Raw genomic sequence first — 16,190 nt, forward strand, 5'->3', positions numbered from 1 at the left:
CTGCAGCTGATGATGAGATCAAGAGCAGAGCCCTCTGACATCGTGCTTGCTGCCTGTCCAACACAGCTCTAAGCACGCAACGTCTCTGAGCCAACTCAGTCCCCACATTAGCCCAGTCAGGAAGATGTGACTATTATCCCCATTTCACAGATGGAAAAACTGAGACATCAATGTGAAAAGGGCCCTTGTGATAAACAGCTCTGTACCGGGCTGAATTGTGTCACCAAAATAGTTATGCTCAAGTCCTAACCCTGGGCACATGTGAGGGAGACCTTATCTGGAAGTAGTGTCTTTGCAGATATAATTGGGTCAAGATGCGCTCATATGGGGTGAGAGTGGACCTAATCCAACGGGACTGGTGCCTTCATAGGAAGAGGGAAATTTGGACACAGAAACACACAGAGTGAAGACGGCAGAGGCCGCAGTAATGCACCTCGGAGCTGAGGAATCCCAAGGAAAGCCAGGGACACTGGAAGCTGGAAGAGGCAGGAAGCGTCCTCCCCTGGAGCCCTCAGAGGGAGCACAGCCCTGCCTGCATCTCGATGGCAGACTCCTGATTCTGCTGCTGTAAGCCCCACCGTTTGTGGTCATTCATTATGTGGTCATTTGTTAGTGGCCCCGGACATGAATATCAGCTCTAGAAAGGGTTCTCAGATGTGCATAACAGGGGCCAGTCCCACCCGCTACAAGAAGCCGGTGGCATTGGGGGTCTTCTACAGGTTGTTGTTGGCATCGATTAGGGAACAATTGTGCCCCTTGTCAGCCACCCCAGCCCCAAAACCGTATCACAATGGAGGTCCTGTAGACCCCACAGGAAAGAAAAATGAAAGTCAAGCAGCCACTACTTCTTTCCCTTCCTTTTTCCCTTGGGGCATCATTGACTATGCTATAAGCTGGACCACACTGGAATTCTCCCATATTCAGGCTGGAGCTGTTTTGATGGACAGCTGTCTGCAGAAGGGCAGATACTTCCAGGGGCTGTGCCTGCAGGACAGGACAGGGCAGCCACCATGGTCTCCCTGGGACCCCAAGTCAGATACCTGATCAAATTAGCACATGCAGCTGTCCAAATCGTGGTCCTGAAACCCGATGACTGGTTCTGCGAGGGGCCAGGGACAACACATAGAAGAGAACCAGCTTTCTAATGAAAACATGTGCAGGAGAAACAAAGGACACTTCCTCTCAGAGCCCGCCCTGCCTGCGGACATTCCCTGGGAAGAGGGAGAGAAGAGGCAGGAAACAGGGAGGTCAGGACGGCGGGATGGGCACGGTGGGAGCCCCAGACCCTCCCTCACTGCACAGTGCCTGTCCCCAGCTGGCGGACTCCAGCCCCTGCCTGCCCTGGCGTTTCAGAATATCTGATTCCTGACCAGGGGGGCCATCTCAGTAAACAAACATTTAGGCTTACTGTGAGCTGTTCGGCATGCATTTTCCTCACCGTGAAATAAGCCAATCCTGCAGGATTTGGAATTTTGGAAGTTTTCATTTGGGAGTAAACAAGCCCCTTTGATTTCTCTCTAAAGGTACGCCGGGAATAGATATTTTGGTCTGACATCCAAGCAGGGAGATCGTCTGTTTTTTGTATAACAGTAGTGGCTGTTTAGAGAAAGGATCGGTAGTTAAACTTTCAAGTCTCAGCCAGAAATTACACATAAACAAACTGTCGTGACGGCACCAATGAGTGCCAGATGAGGCCAGGTAGAGGGGTGGGGGCTTCTCCAGGCTGCCCTAGATTCAAGGATGAAAAGACACTGCAAGCCGCCCCACCGGGCACACAGCAGGCACACTGTAAACACACACCTGGACAGTGGAAATCCAAATCGCAGAATTTGCACTCAGGCCCAGCCCTCCGTGTGTGTGAATTCCCTAGAAAGACGTTTCTGCTGCCCTGCACTTGGAGCATTTTGGTGGCCGCCTGGGGGCAGGGACAGCGAAGGGGCAGAGGGTTTCACTGCACAGGAGTGATGGAAGCCACATTGCTGGCGGAACTACACAGTAGACTAAATACAACGCGGTGGACTAGGGTTCTGCAGAGGTGGAGGATGTGAAGACACTCTACCCTGACTCCTAAGTCAGATGATGATACAGAGAGCAGGGCTGGTTATCACAAGAGGGACGAGACAATGCTGCTCCCACAAACACACTCGCTTTCCTGGGGGTGATGTGGCACCATCGAGCTATCGTGGTAAACCGCAGCTGACATGGTCACCCCGACTTAGGGGCCAGGCTTCTGTGAAGCCGCTGACACCCATCGTTAACTTTTAATTCTCCCAACATCTTGCCAGGTAGACACTGTTATTTTTTCATTCTACTGGTGGGCTAGCTGAGGCTTTGGGAAGTTCAGGAACTTGAGTGAGTCCCGCAGATGGGTCACGGAGGGGCGGGCCACAGCACCCATGTCGGCCTGACCCCGGGGCACCCTGGGCTTTTGTACTGGGAGGCTGTTCTTTCTTAATGGCCTTTTCTGCCTCAAATAATTATAGTCGGCTCAGTAATTTCACAGAGTATCACTAATGTATCCACTAATCCATTCAACAAATACTTACTGGGTTGCTATTGTGTCGGGCACTGGGAGGTATCTGCACAAAGGATGAGTCTAGGCGGTGAAGATAAACCAGTGAACAAAAAAGACAAAAATCCCTGCTCTGCCAACGCTGGCATTGTAGAGGGGAGAGACAGATAAACGTAGCGAAGAAGTAAATTGTAGAACATACTAGGAAAAAAAGAACCAGGCCTGGGTGGGGGTTGGGAGACCTGGGTTAGAGTGTGCATGTGGATTTACTACCGGCCAGTTCTGTGCTGGAAGCCAACGGTTAAGATAGGAGGAAGGCCAGGCTTCTGCGCACAGGAAGCTCACGGCCCATCACAAGAGACCAATATGGAAACCATCATCACCACGCTGTGGGAAAAGGGCTATGTGGAGGTGAGAAGGCGGCGATGTGGGAACAGGAGGGAAAGTGTCTACATCTCTCCCAGGTAACCCCAGGGAGCTGCACAGAGTGACATCCGTGCATGTGCGTTACATCCCCTGCCAGGTCACTGCCACAGCCACAGCTCGCTGTTGCCATTTCTGACCCATTAAGTGTTAACACGAGCTAAAATCCTCACTGCATTCTCAGAACGGCTCCATGAGAAAGAAACTGAGGCTCAAAGAGAGAAAACAGCCTGCCTTGGTCCCACAGAGTTGACGGTGGATTCAGAATCCCACCAGATCTGTGTCTGTCTCTAAAAGCCCACTCAAATCCAGAATCTTATACTGCAATACTTTTGAAGGGAAGAACTATTTCTTGTCTTCCCTCTATCTGCTGTAGACCTAGCACAGTTTCCTGAATAGATTAGATGCTCAGTAAACAGCTGTTGAATAAATGAATGTATTTTGTAGCCATATATGGTCTATGCTTTGTTTCCTGTATATAGCCATTCTCCCTCTCTCTCTTTCTCTCTCTCTCAATCTCTCTCCCTGTTCCTCCCTCCCTCCCTCCCTCTCACTTTTCCTCTCCCTCTCCCCCTCTTCCTCTGCCTCTCTTTCTGCATTCCTTCCTTCCCCTACATGAGCAGGAGAGGAGAGAGAAACATTTAGAGACACATTTCCCTAGGATTACAGGTGTGTACCCAGCTCATCTGCTGGCTGAAGGATTAGCTGTCTTTTCTCCCAGTGGCTTTACTCTGTGCTACCTGACAAGAGGCTGTTTGGAAGACCCTAGGTTTTGGAGCAACATGGCACTTTGGCTTCCTTCTCCTCATGTCCAAGTTACTCACTTCTCAGGATGCAAGGGCACTGGGTTATTTGCCCAAACCTGCGGCCTGGTGAAAGGCTAGGCCTCACGCCAGCCCCAGGGCCAGGTGGCCTCTCTTCACAGTCCTCAGCAGCCCATAGGAGGGAAGCCAAGCTCAAATCCAATTAGTGGCTCCTCACAAGTCCCTCCTGAGGGGGAAGGCACAGAAAGGTGAGGCTGCACATCAAAGACTTCACCTCCTCCCTGCGCTGAGGTTCGGCCCAGGTCCATGGAGCAGGCTGCAGAGGAACTCCATCCAAGATCCCCTGTGAGCTTGGAAAAGTCCTCCTGGAGCAGGGTGGGCATTGGTTTTAGGTGGAGTCAGGCTCTGAGTCCAGGACATCAGAGGTTTCTCTGAAGCCTTTCCAAACCTTTCACATTGGAGAAATTGCAGTGGGAGGCTGCCACCCTCCAGCCCTGCAGTGAGACTTCTGGCACCTCTGCCCTCCATCCTGGCCAAAAACAGTGAGGCCAGCTTCTTCGCTCCCACACCCCACGCACTTTCAGCTGCACACAGAGCCCCCATTGACTTCAAAGGGAAGAACGGAGAAGAAACAGGGACTGCCTGTCAGCAGAGGTTCCTGTGTGAGTTCAGCACTCACAGGTCTCACCCCAACAACACAGCCAAATATCCATCTGGGGTAGAATGGGATGGGGATAGGATAGGTGGAAGGAGACCCCCTGAAAACTAGGCAGGCCCAGCCATGCTTGCACAGAGGTGCAGCTCCCAAAGTGCCTGGAAGCCCCAAAGGGGGACCAGCTTTGTTCCAGGAATTGTCTTCCAGAAATGAGGCCTGAGGGATGTGTACAAGCCCCACCTCCCTGAGGTCTGCTCAGCCACAGTGGCCACCAAGCCCAGCGTGGCTCCACTTGCTGTCAGAGTCAAAGGAAATGCAGGAGGAGGCTGCCAGCACACCCACGCCCCTTGCGACGCGTTCTCCATGGCAGCAGCCAAAGCTGCAGAGAAGTGAGCATGACCGGAACTAAGTGGGCTTGCAGAATCACAGGCCCCTCAGAGATTTGCAGGGCAGACAGCAAAGAAAAGGAGGCCAGAGGCCTGTGGCAGCCTGTCCCCAAGCCACACAGCCAGGAGATGGCAGGGCTGGGACCAGCGGGTGAGTCTTTTCTTCTGCTTGTCTTTTTCATATGCTATTTCCAAGGGAAGAGCTAACTGGAGATAGATAGGACCCATCATTCATTCATTCATTCAATCACTCATTCATCCATTTAATAAATATTACCAAAGACCTTCTCAGGGCTAGACTCTAGATCAACCCTGGGAGACACAAAGGATAAGTCAGAATTTATAGTCTGATGGAGGATATAGGGAGGGGGAAGGAGAGCTAATACATGCTAATACAAGAATTCCATTTCTGAGTATCTACCCAAAAGAAATGAAACAGGTATTTAAACAAATGCTTTCACACAAATGTTCACAGCCGCATGATTCACAACAACCAAAATATGCAAAGAGTCCACATGTCTGTCAACAGATGATGGACAAAGAAAAACATGCCATACAATGGAATATGATTCAGCCATAAAGACGAGTGAGGTGCTGATTCATGCCACAGTGTGGATGAACCTCAAACATATGACACTACGTGAAAGAAGCCAGACACAAAAACCACATATTTTATAGTTTATATGAATGTCCAGAATAGGTAAGTTCATGGAGGCAGAAAACAGACTCGCTGTTGCTGGGGGATGGAGGATGTGAGGAGTGACTGTTCATGGGGACAGGGTTTCTTTTTGGGGGGGCGGTGAACATCTCATCAAACTAGATAGAGGTGGTGATGACGCAATGACACAGCACTGTGAGTACACTGAAGACCACTGAACTACACTCTTTAAAGTGGTTCCTTGTATGTTATGTGAATTTTACCAATGAAACAAAATATAAAACTAAAGGATAATAAAAGAGATAATGACATTAAGCACAAAGGAAGGACAGAGTTTTTCGTTGTCTTTTTGTTTTTGTTTGTTTGTTTGTTTGAGACGGAGTTTCACTCTGTCACCCAGGCTGGAGTGCAATGGCACGATCTCAGCTCACTGCAACCTCCACATCCCAGGTTCAAGCAATTCTCATGCCTCAGCCTGCCGAGTAGCTGGGATTACAAGCATGCACCATCACACCCGGCTAATTTTGTATTTTTAGCAGAGACAGGGTTTCGCCACGTTGGTCAGGCTGGTCTCGAACTCCTGACCTCAGGTGATCCACCCACCTCGGCCACTCAAAGTGCTGGGATTACAGGCATGAGCCACCGTGCCCGGCCCATTACTTGTCTTAGAAGTGTGATGCACACACAGAAAGTGCACCTAGTATGAGCTTACAGCTTTCTGCAAACTGTGATAGGGACCCAGGTCAAGAAACAGAGACAGAGCGGCCCCCAGAAGCCCTCTCTGCCCCTCCAAGGGCCACAATTCTCCCAGATTTTTTTGACCTTCACATAGATGGAGACACAGTAGATACTCGTTTTGTGTGCGGCTTCTTTGGTCAATAACGTTTTTGTGACCTTCCTCCAGGTTATTGGGTGTAACTGTTTGTGCTTCTAGAGTATATATTGCATGAACGTATAATTGATTACCTTGCTATTGATGGGCATTTGGGCAGTCGAGTTGGGGCTGTCACGAACAGCGCTGCTGCTATGGATATTCCTTCAGTGCATATTTCTTGGTGCACACGTTTCTTTCGAGTCCATACCTGGGGGTGGATTTGGTGAGACATGGCATATGTGCATGTTCAGCATTAATAAGTAAAATGGCATGTGAGCAGAAGGCGTCTTGGAGGTGATGATGTTGGAGCCAGTTCTGGCTGGGCACATGCATGTTGGGTGGAGAGGAGCTAAGGCAGCACGTTTGTGGTTCCAGATAGAGAGAGTGGCCTGGGAAAGGCAGTAGATGACAAGCACAGGATGTGCATGGAGAACACAGGAGTCAGGGTCCCATGGCCCCACAGGGTGAGTGTGAAAATGATGGTAGTGGGGCTGAACAAGAGGCAAAGAACAAGCCCTGTTGCTCAGGGTTTGACAGCCACCTGGCAATCCAGTCTTGACCCAGGAGTGCTGGGGAGCCTTGGAGGATGGAGCAGAGAGGCTGGTGATTGGGACTGGGCCATCCACTGGAGGGGGCCCCAGGACGGGTCTGTGTGTATCAGGGCCTGGCCCTGCTCTTGCTTGGCACTGGAAGTATTATCAGGAAATGTGTGGGGACTATATCAACCACCTGACATCAGCACTGTGCTGTCCGCCCCAACTTCAGGCATCTGTAGAAGTTTCCAGTGGCTCACCAGAACCTACTGTTGTCTTTAAAGCCTTTAATTTGTGCCTTAGAGACTTGCTTGACATTTGCATTCTGCCTTATCACATTTCTGCATTTGTTTGAGAGCATTCCTTATCTGAGCGGGGACTCGCTGGACGTGCACCAATTCCGTCTCTTCTGCCTGGGCACACGGGAGACCACATCTCCCATCCCCCTCTGCAGGTGGGTGGGCTCCTTTATTTGGGTCCCAACCAATGCATCGTGAGTGGAAGGGACCTGGGCCACTCATTGCTTTTCATGCAGAGAACGTGGAGGCTGTTAAGCAGGATTCTGAGCAGGACCTCAGCGAGGCCACTGTCACAGGACGGAAGCATCAGGGAGCCCGAGTCATTCCTTGGAGGGCAGCCGTCCAGGAGAGGCACCTGAGGGCATCCGTCTGTGACGTGAGTCAGAAGCGAACTCACTGCTTTACACCTTCAGGGCTCTGGGAGTTACCATGGCAGTAAGTGATAACTACCTTGGCAAACACATTCCCTGATCCTTTAGGAAAACTGACACTCCAGAAAAATGAGCCATTCTTGTTTGTTTGAGATGGAGTCTTGCGTTGTTGCCCAGGCTGGAGTGCAGTGATGTCATCTCGGCTCACTGCAACCCCCGCCTCCTCGGTTCAAGCAATTCTCCTGCCTCAGCCTCCCGAGTAGCTGGGACTACAGGCGCCCACCATCACACTCAGCTAATTTTGTGTATTTTTAGTACAGACGAGGTTTCACTATGTTGGCCAGGCTGGTCTCAAACTCCTGACCTCGTTATCCGCCCGCCTCGGCCTCCCAAGGTGCTGGGATTACAGGCGTGTGCCACCGCACCCAGCCAATGAGCCATTCTTACATGCTGTGTTGGAGTCCATTCCTAGTACACCTCTTCACCCCAGCCTTTCCCCAACTGAAGCCAGAGTGCTGCCAAGTACCAGGGCAATTATCTCCAGAGATTCCAGGATAAGAATTTGTAATGCAAAAAGAAAGGCATGGAAACAACCACACATTAACACCTGCATTGTGGCTCTTTCAATGTCTGGGTGCCCCACACCCTGCATCCTTGCATTAATGCGGGTACTCAAAATCAGCTGTGCTTGCATTCTCATTAGCAAGGACTTCCCCGCCTCTAAAGTTACTGTGATTGTATTCAACTCTCAGTCTCCCTTTACATAAGTCACTATCCTCACGTTCAGGGGGATTTGCATTCTTCCAATTGCATATATCAATGTCTACACCAGACTATTTCTCTCTCTTCCTCTGGTCCTTCAAAATACAATTCCAGGAGGGCAATGATACGAGTAATTACTTGCATGTGCTCTGCTTTCTGGAGTCCATTGAACACTTTCACAGGTATCCAATGAGTTCTTCCTTCTACGGTAGAATTTCTATCTCCATCTTCATCTTGGAGAGGGGAGGAATGGTAAATGGTATGTAGTCACTACCTGTTACCCCCCTGGGCTTTGGAGACACTAACCCTCTTTGAGTCCCAGCCTTGCCTTTTACTAGCTGTGTGACCTTGGGCAAATTGCTCGACCTCCCTGTTCTCCATTTTCTTCATGTTAAATAGCAATAATACCTTTCTCATGGGGTTGTTGACCCATTATTGGGGTGTAGCATGGTAGAAATGAGAAGTGAAGGGACACACAGTGCTCTTAGAGGAGTTGGAGTTCCAAGTGAGGAGTTTTTTAAAATGGGGAATTACGGCACTGAACGGGAAGCTTTAGGGATGATTTGGTCCAAACTCGCTGTCTTGCAGGTTCTGAGTCTGAGACATAAAGAGGTGAAGCAGCTTCAATTGTCAAAGGGCCCTTTCACTAGATCACTGGGTCTCAATACAGATGCATACTCAGATTATCCAAGCAGCCCAGGTCCCACTCCTGGCTAATTAAGTTAGGGTCTCTGCAGGTGGGGAGGGTTACTTTTAAAAAAGCTCCCCAGGTGACTCTAATGTGCAACCAGGTGTGAGACCACCTGACCCTTGAACATCTTACGCCCATCATGGTAAATGACGGAGAGACAGTTTCCCCAGGGAGCTGCACCGCCTCAAAATGAGGACTGCTCCTTGCATAGGATCACCACCCTCTCTTCTGACCCTGTCTTTATGGAAACATGCTGATACGGTTTGGCTCTGGGTCCCATTGAAATCCCATGTCGAATTGTCATCCCCAGCGTTGGAGGAGGGACCTGGTGGGAGGTGATTGGATCGTGGAGGCGGATCTCCCCCTTGCTGTTCTTGTGATAGTGAGTGAGTTCTCACGAGATCTGGTTGTTTAGAAGTGTGTGGCACCTTCCCTATCTCTCCCTTCCTCCGGGTCCTGCCATGTGAGACGTGCCTCCTTCCTCTTCACCTTCCACCATGATCGTAAGATTCCTGAGGCCTCGGCAGCCATGCTTCCTGTACACCCTATGGAACTGTGAGCCAACTAAACCTCTTTCCTTTATAAATTACCCAGTCTCAGGTAGTTCTTTATAGCAATGCAAGAACGCGCTAGATGTACACTAATTCTGTCTCTTCTGCCTGAGCACACGGGAGACCACTTCTAACCACTCAGTGCTGGGCTCACAGGAGGTCTTCAGGTAATCCTCATTGACTGGAGGAAACAAGGTTGCTCTATGTTGAGTGCAGGGGACACAGTTGCTGTATGTTGACTGGAGGGAACAGGGTTGCTGTATGTTGAGTGGAGGGGACAGGGTTGCTGTATGTTGAGTGGAGGGGACAGGGTTGCTGTATGTTGAGTGGAGGAGACAGAGTTGCTCTATGTTCAGTGGAGGGGACAGGGTTATTCTGTGTTGAGTGGCAGTGACCAGGTTATTCTAAGCTGTCTGGTTCCTAAGCTGAAGGCTGATACTACGTCTGTGAGCCATGTCTCTTCCCATCAACAACCACAACTGCAGGATTCGTGCTGGGTTTTCCTGGTTTGGCTGTTATGTGACCACCCAGCACACAGGTGTCTCTGGGAATATGTTAGATTTTTTTAGGTAGAAACATTTTATTTACTATGGAGATAACATTTTATAAGGGCCGACACTGGGCCAAGTCTATCATGTCCATGACTCTATGTGTTTCCATAACAGCTCTTATAAGATGAGTATCACTACCCTCATCCAACAGACAAAGAAACCAGAAACCAGACAGGTGAAAACCTTGCCTGGATCACCCAGCCAGGAGGTGAGGAATCTGGAATTAAACTCCCAGTGAGAACATCCCACCTTCCCCGCTCCAGCTCTCCCCACAACCCACACTTCAGGCTGAACTCTCCAAGTCGCATTCCAAGGCTGTGGGACACACCTCTGTTTTATAGTCAGAGAAGCCTCCTCAGGCCCCCTGGACAGAGGGGGCAGGCTTCTCTAAGGACTGCAGAGTCTCGGGGGATGTCAGAAAGAGAAGACCCCTCAGATGCTGCCTATTCCAAACCAGCAAACCCAGGCCTAGACAGGTTCAGAGGGTTGTTCTGAGCCCTTATTTTGTTCCCAAAATAAGGGCTCCTTTTCTAAAGGCTGTGACCATACAGGCTCTTGTAACCTCTCAGTGCCGGGCTCATAGGAGGTCTTCAGGTAATCCTTGTTGAGTGGAGGGGATAGGGCTTCACCAGACGTGGGACCCCCATGTGGGTTTTTCTTTCATTGCTTTCTATTGGCTCGAGTTTCCCCACTCTGGGAGGGAAGTGGAGGACAGAGCTCTCCAAGTGTCATAGAAGGAGAAGTTGGATATTGCAGGAATCTTGGAATCACTCTGTCCTGCTCGTGCTCACATACGCAAGACATCAGACATCACGTGGGCCAGCGTCACATGGGCCAGCATCACGTGGTGCTCGGTGTCCCACCAGCGTGAGCACCAGCAGAGTAAAGTGTGCCAGGTCCTCCCGAGGGAACACAGTGTCAGCAGCAGAGCCCAGATGCAAATCCAGAACATTGGACTTCTTCAATATTCCACTTCTTCCACGTTTCCAAGTTTCTAGCAGCTTCTCACCTCATGATCTTTCCTTTGTGAGTCCATTTGGAGGCCTTGAGGATAAATTTAGAAATTTATTATAAGACTAAAAATTAGAACTCACTTCAGTCTCTTTTCTCCCCTTGAGGATATGTGAAGAGTAAAATGAGAGACTGCCACACAGACTCCCAGATTCAAACATCTACAGAAGCCAGGCCTGTGGCTTAAATAAATGAAGTGCACCAGATGTGAGGTAACTGGGTGTGGTGGGGACTGTGGCACACTGGAAAGCACAGCTTTGTCCAAAGGGGATGGCCACTGCCCACCTCCAGCCAGTGTCTGCTAGGCAGAAGGCCCAGCTTCAGCCAGATCTTCTGATTTATCAAGAAAAGCTGGAGATCTAGGGTTTATTATTTTTTAAGAGCAAAAATATACTTTATTGTAAGCAATACCATGTATCTGCTCAGGTGGGGTCTCCTTACTTCGCTCCCATCCACTCTCTGAAGGTTTGGGAGACTTTTCCAAAGTATTTCAGAAACTCTATTAGGATCTTTTCTCAATTGGTCTCCCACTTTGGGCAGAGATCTGTGGATATCCTTGGATTGTATCATTTGTCCTTTGTCCACCTGAATCTGAAACCAGTGATTTTCTTGTTTCTTTCTCCAATGGTATATTTGTTGAATCTTGACCTTTCACTTTTGTTTGACTATTAACCACTTCCATTGCTGTCTCGGTCTTCCCCTCACTTTTAACTAACTTCTCTTGATGTAGGAAATAGTTAAGTTGATGCTGAGCTTTTTCAGCTTGCTGTAAAGCCTGTTTCAATTGCTCCTGAAGGACTTTGTAAGTGCTGTGAGACGAGTTTTTAAAATTTAAACACATCTATGGACTGATTCAGTTCCCAACCCACCAGGCACACCCTCTGCTGTACAGTTTTAGAATATCTGAGGTAGGGACGTCACTGAGCCTCTAAGCTGTAAGCCATCCCCACACGGCCCGCTCTGCCATGACCAGGAAAAGGAGAAGTCTCCTGGCAGAAATGACAGCTGACATCGATTGTTTGAAATCGGACATGTCTGTATAACCTGCCACCCGACTTTACGTAAGTAGTCGACACTGCTATTAGCAGCTGGACTTCAAAGCGTGATGCGGACAGCAGGCAGGAGGCCTGCGCAGTGTCTCTGTTTTCATCCTGTTATTAATGAGAGTTGGTTTACACGAGCCTCAAGTGCTGATAAGGGCGTCTGAGGATCGTCACTGTAAATGCTCCGTAGACAATTTATTAGACAGCCAAGCCCAGCCCATTAGTCATGGACTATTAGAAGACTTTTTAGATGTTGTTTTTAAATCATCTTTTGAACTCCATTAGCCTTGAACTTCATGCAGGTAATATCAGGGACGATGGCAGCTGAGGGTCGTCTGGTAGCCATTGCAGCAATTTCCATCCGGACGTTTGCACGGGATTGTCAAGGCTTGATGCTGTGGCGGGTGGGAGAGCCGGGGGACACTTTAATTTACCGTCTAACCAGCTGCAGAGCTCTGGAGAAGTCACCAGGCATGTCCAGGCCTCAGCATCTTCAGCTGTAAGACTGGAGCATTAAACCTGGGGGCTCCACAGACTTCTTCTGTCTAGGGTGGTCAACATCCCTGTTTGCCTTGAACTTCCCTAGTTTTCTCACTGGAAGTCCCATGTCCCAGGAAAACCCGAGTAGCCACCCTCCCTCCAGCCCTCAATTTTATAAAGCCCATCAAACCAGGAGCCACGAAGGCAATCTCTCACTGTCAAAGGTTGGCAGTGAATGCAGAGGTGGTGTGGACGTGTCAGGTCAGCCCCATCATCTGAGAGCCTCACAAGAAACTGTCCTCTGCATCACAAACCTCTGCCTGAGGATCTAGAGTTCTCACAAAGGATCTAGAGTTCTCACAACGTCTGAAGAGGGTTGCAAAGAATTGCTTGGGTCTAAGGTCATTGTGGGTTCTTTCATGGAAGAACAATATATGGCTGCTGCACTCTCAGCTGATTTTATTTCAATATACACGTATCAAGGGGCTTTTTGTGAGCCAGAAGTTAGGCTGGATGGGGATAGCCCTGCCCTCAATGCTGATGCAGTCAATGCTGATCCAGTTCACTCAGGGACAGCCATACTGTCATCCTGCCACACTCATTATCACACACTTCCTTGGTGTTGTGTTTTGTAGGAGGCAGAAAAGGGATAGAGACATCTGACTTGAGGTCTCAGGGTGAAAACTTCCAGCTGGCACTCAGGCTCCACTTGTGCGAGAGAATGCCTGGATTGTGTTAAAGTGCAGGTTCTGATCCCATGGGTCTGGGTGGGTCTGAGATCATGAATCTCCAGATCTTGTTAAAGTGCAGATTCTGATCCCATGGGTCTTGGCGGGCCTGAGATCCTGCATCTCTAACAAGCACTGGGTGATATCACTGCTGCTGGCTCAGTGACCAGCTTTGGGCAGCCAGGAGCTGGGTAACTGGCTCCCTGGGGGCAGTAACTGATTCGATCTCACTCATCTTTTTTCTGTAGGAATGAGCAGACCCTCAGAAGGAGCCAACTGGACTCATGAACAGAAGGGATGAATGAATGAACAGAAGGGATGAATGAATGAACAGAAGGGATGAATGAATGAACAGAAGGGATGAATGAATGAACAGAAGGGATGAATGAATGAACAGAAGGGATGAATGAATGAACAGAAGGGATGAATGAATGAATGGGCCATCACTTAACATGGGCTCGCCCACCACGGCTCCGGGTCTTGCGTTTCTCTTTTCCTCAGCATTTCTGTGCATTTCCAGTCTTTCCCCATTTGGTGCAGTCTACATTTCTGAGAATATTCTTGATCACTTGTTGGATAATCAACCAATGGAACTGCCCAGGGGAGAACCTGATTATGCCCCAATCCTCCTTCTTCCAAGCCCACACGGCCACAGCTGGAAGTCCATTTGCTTCTTAAATGAGCCAAAAGATGGCAATTCTCTTCTTCTCTCATCCTCTCTGCACTTACTCCATCCTCACCAATGATTTGAGAACTTCATTTATATTTCTCTTATTCCAATATAAAAGTATTAAAATAATCAGAGACATCATCTGAGATATGAACAGGATGTGCAATTCAGTATATTAGAAATAGCCTAAATGTCAAAAGAAGGGATTAACTGAATAATGGAGGGTGTATCCTTAGGCATAGGTATTTGCTGCCATTAAAAAACCATATTTTTGCACGTGAACAACAGGAAGAAATCACCATATAATAATAATTAGAAGTGCAAGTTTGAAAAACTATAGAGAGCATAATATTGATTTTGTAGAAAAGTATTCCACACAGAAAAGCACAAGAGAAACTGAATCAAAATCATAACAGGTTAGTGCTGGGTGGCAGAGTCTCCTTGTCCTTGGGCAAAATAATCCAACACAAGGCCAGTTGGGAGTCAGATTTCTGGGTAAAATCTCAGCTCTACTACCAGCTGGTTCTCTGGCCATGGGCAGGGTTCCTATATGGTTGGTGCCTTGTTTTCTGTAAAAATGGAGATGATTCTACTCCCGAACTCCTAGGGCTGGAGGGATGAATCTGGTAAAGCACTTAGACAAAATTAAGGGGCTAATGAACAAACACTGCCAGCACCCACCAGGAGGATAAACCTGGGGGAGCTGAGACACCCCTGCCCCACCCCCACCCAGGTACAACACACACACACAAATGCACACACAAACACACACAAATACACATTCACAAAGGCACACACATACAAACACACACAAACACATACACGCACACATATACAAATGCACACATATACAAACACACAGAAACGAATACACAAACACATAAATGCACACACATACAAGCACACATAAACACAAATACACACACACGCACATATATACAAATGCACACATACGCAAACACAAACACAAATACACACACAAACAAACACATAAAGGCACACACAAACACAAATACACACAAAAACACACACAGACACACAACTGCACACACATACACACAAATACATGCAAACACACACAAACATACACAAACACACGTACAAACACACACACAAACATGCATGAACACACCCACACACAAACACACATACAAACACAGACACACAGAAACACAAATGCACACCCGAACACACATATAACCACACAAACACCCATACACACACACACCCCCACATACAAGCACCCTTCCCTCTCTGCTTCAGCCTCCGTTTGGCTCCTTGCCCCATCCCACGAGCCCTCTGCCATCGAAGGCCCCTTGGCCATTGTCTGCTTCCTGCCTGCCCCTCACCTGCTGAGAGGACAGGTGGGTGAGTAGAGCTGCAGGTGGGGAGGCACCTTCTTAGAGAATTGGACGCTCCTGCCTCCAGTGAGGCTACAAGTGCCGCTCGCTTTCTGAGTACCAGGCCCAGAAATCTCTGAGACAGCCTTCTTGGAGGGATAGGAGGCGGCGGCAGAAACACGCAGGCCCAGCTTAGCAACAGTGAGATCCATGTGCCGGGCAGGCTAACACTTGAAACCGCTCTAGAGTTGTATTCTGTCGAGTCCCCTGTTGGGTCCCACCCCATAATATGCACACACACAGTTTGGGATTTTCTAAATGACAGCACCCGTTAATTGTCTGGTTAGGTATGACCTATTAAACATTTACCGCCCATTTCCTGTACACGTCTGGTGAGGCCGGCAGGAAATTTAGAACAAATTAAACAGCAGCTGCAGTCCCTCATGCTTTAATGGTCCCTCCACGATCCTGTGCGGGATTGTAAAATATGAGGGCAGATCTATTAGGGACAGGCTGGTTTCGTCAAGGAAGCATCCACCTCCCCGTCCTCCTGCCAACCAGACCCCATAAAGTTAAATTGGCCAGTGAGCATCTTCCCCTCCCCGGCTTCCACCCACACTGCTGTAGATGAGGTTTTCCATCCCCACACCCCACTCACCTCTTCTCCAGGCCCCCACCCCTCCCAACCGTTCCCACACGATTTCACATGTGGTCCTAGAGGGGCACTTCCTGCCGTTATAAAAAGCAAAACCAAGACCCCAGCAAAAACAGCCTGTGTGCAGAACACCCAAGTCGACAGTGTGAGAGCGAAGGCCTAATCCATTCCATATGACAAACAGCAGTGGCCCGCAGGGGCCGGCCAAACCCTGAGGAGAATTCAGAACAGTC

At 49.1% G+C, this 16,190-nt stretch overlaps 2 long non-coding RNA genes across 3 annotated transcripts in view; one reads left to right on the top strand and one right to left on the bottom strand.

The window, feature by feature from the left end:
- The window catches only part of LOC129137364 (uncharacterized), a 112,255-nt gene that overhangs the window by 44,856 nt on the left and 51,209 nt on the right, over window positions 1-16,190 (bottom strand). The gene's annotated exons all lie outside the window — the stretch shown is intronic.
- Window positions 4,669-16,190, top strand: part of LOC129137363 (uncharacterized) — a 68,143-nt gene continuing 56,621 nt past the window's right edge. For both annotated transcript variants that reach the window (XR_008539852.1, XR_008539853.1), the window contains exon 1: window positions 4,669-4,891. This is a non-coding gene — a long non-coding RNA (uncharacterized LOC129137363). The remainder of the gene's footprint in view (window positions 4,892-16,190) is intronic.

This window comes from Pan troglodytes, chromosome 18 (assembly GCF_028858775.2).
Source record: "Pan troglodytes isolate AG18354 chromosome 18, NHGRI_mPanTro3-v2.0_pri, whole genome shotgun sequence".
Lineage (NCBI taxonomy): Eukaryota > Metazoa > Chordata > Mammalia > Primates > Hominidae > Pan > Pan troglodytes.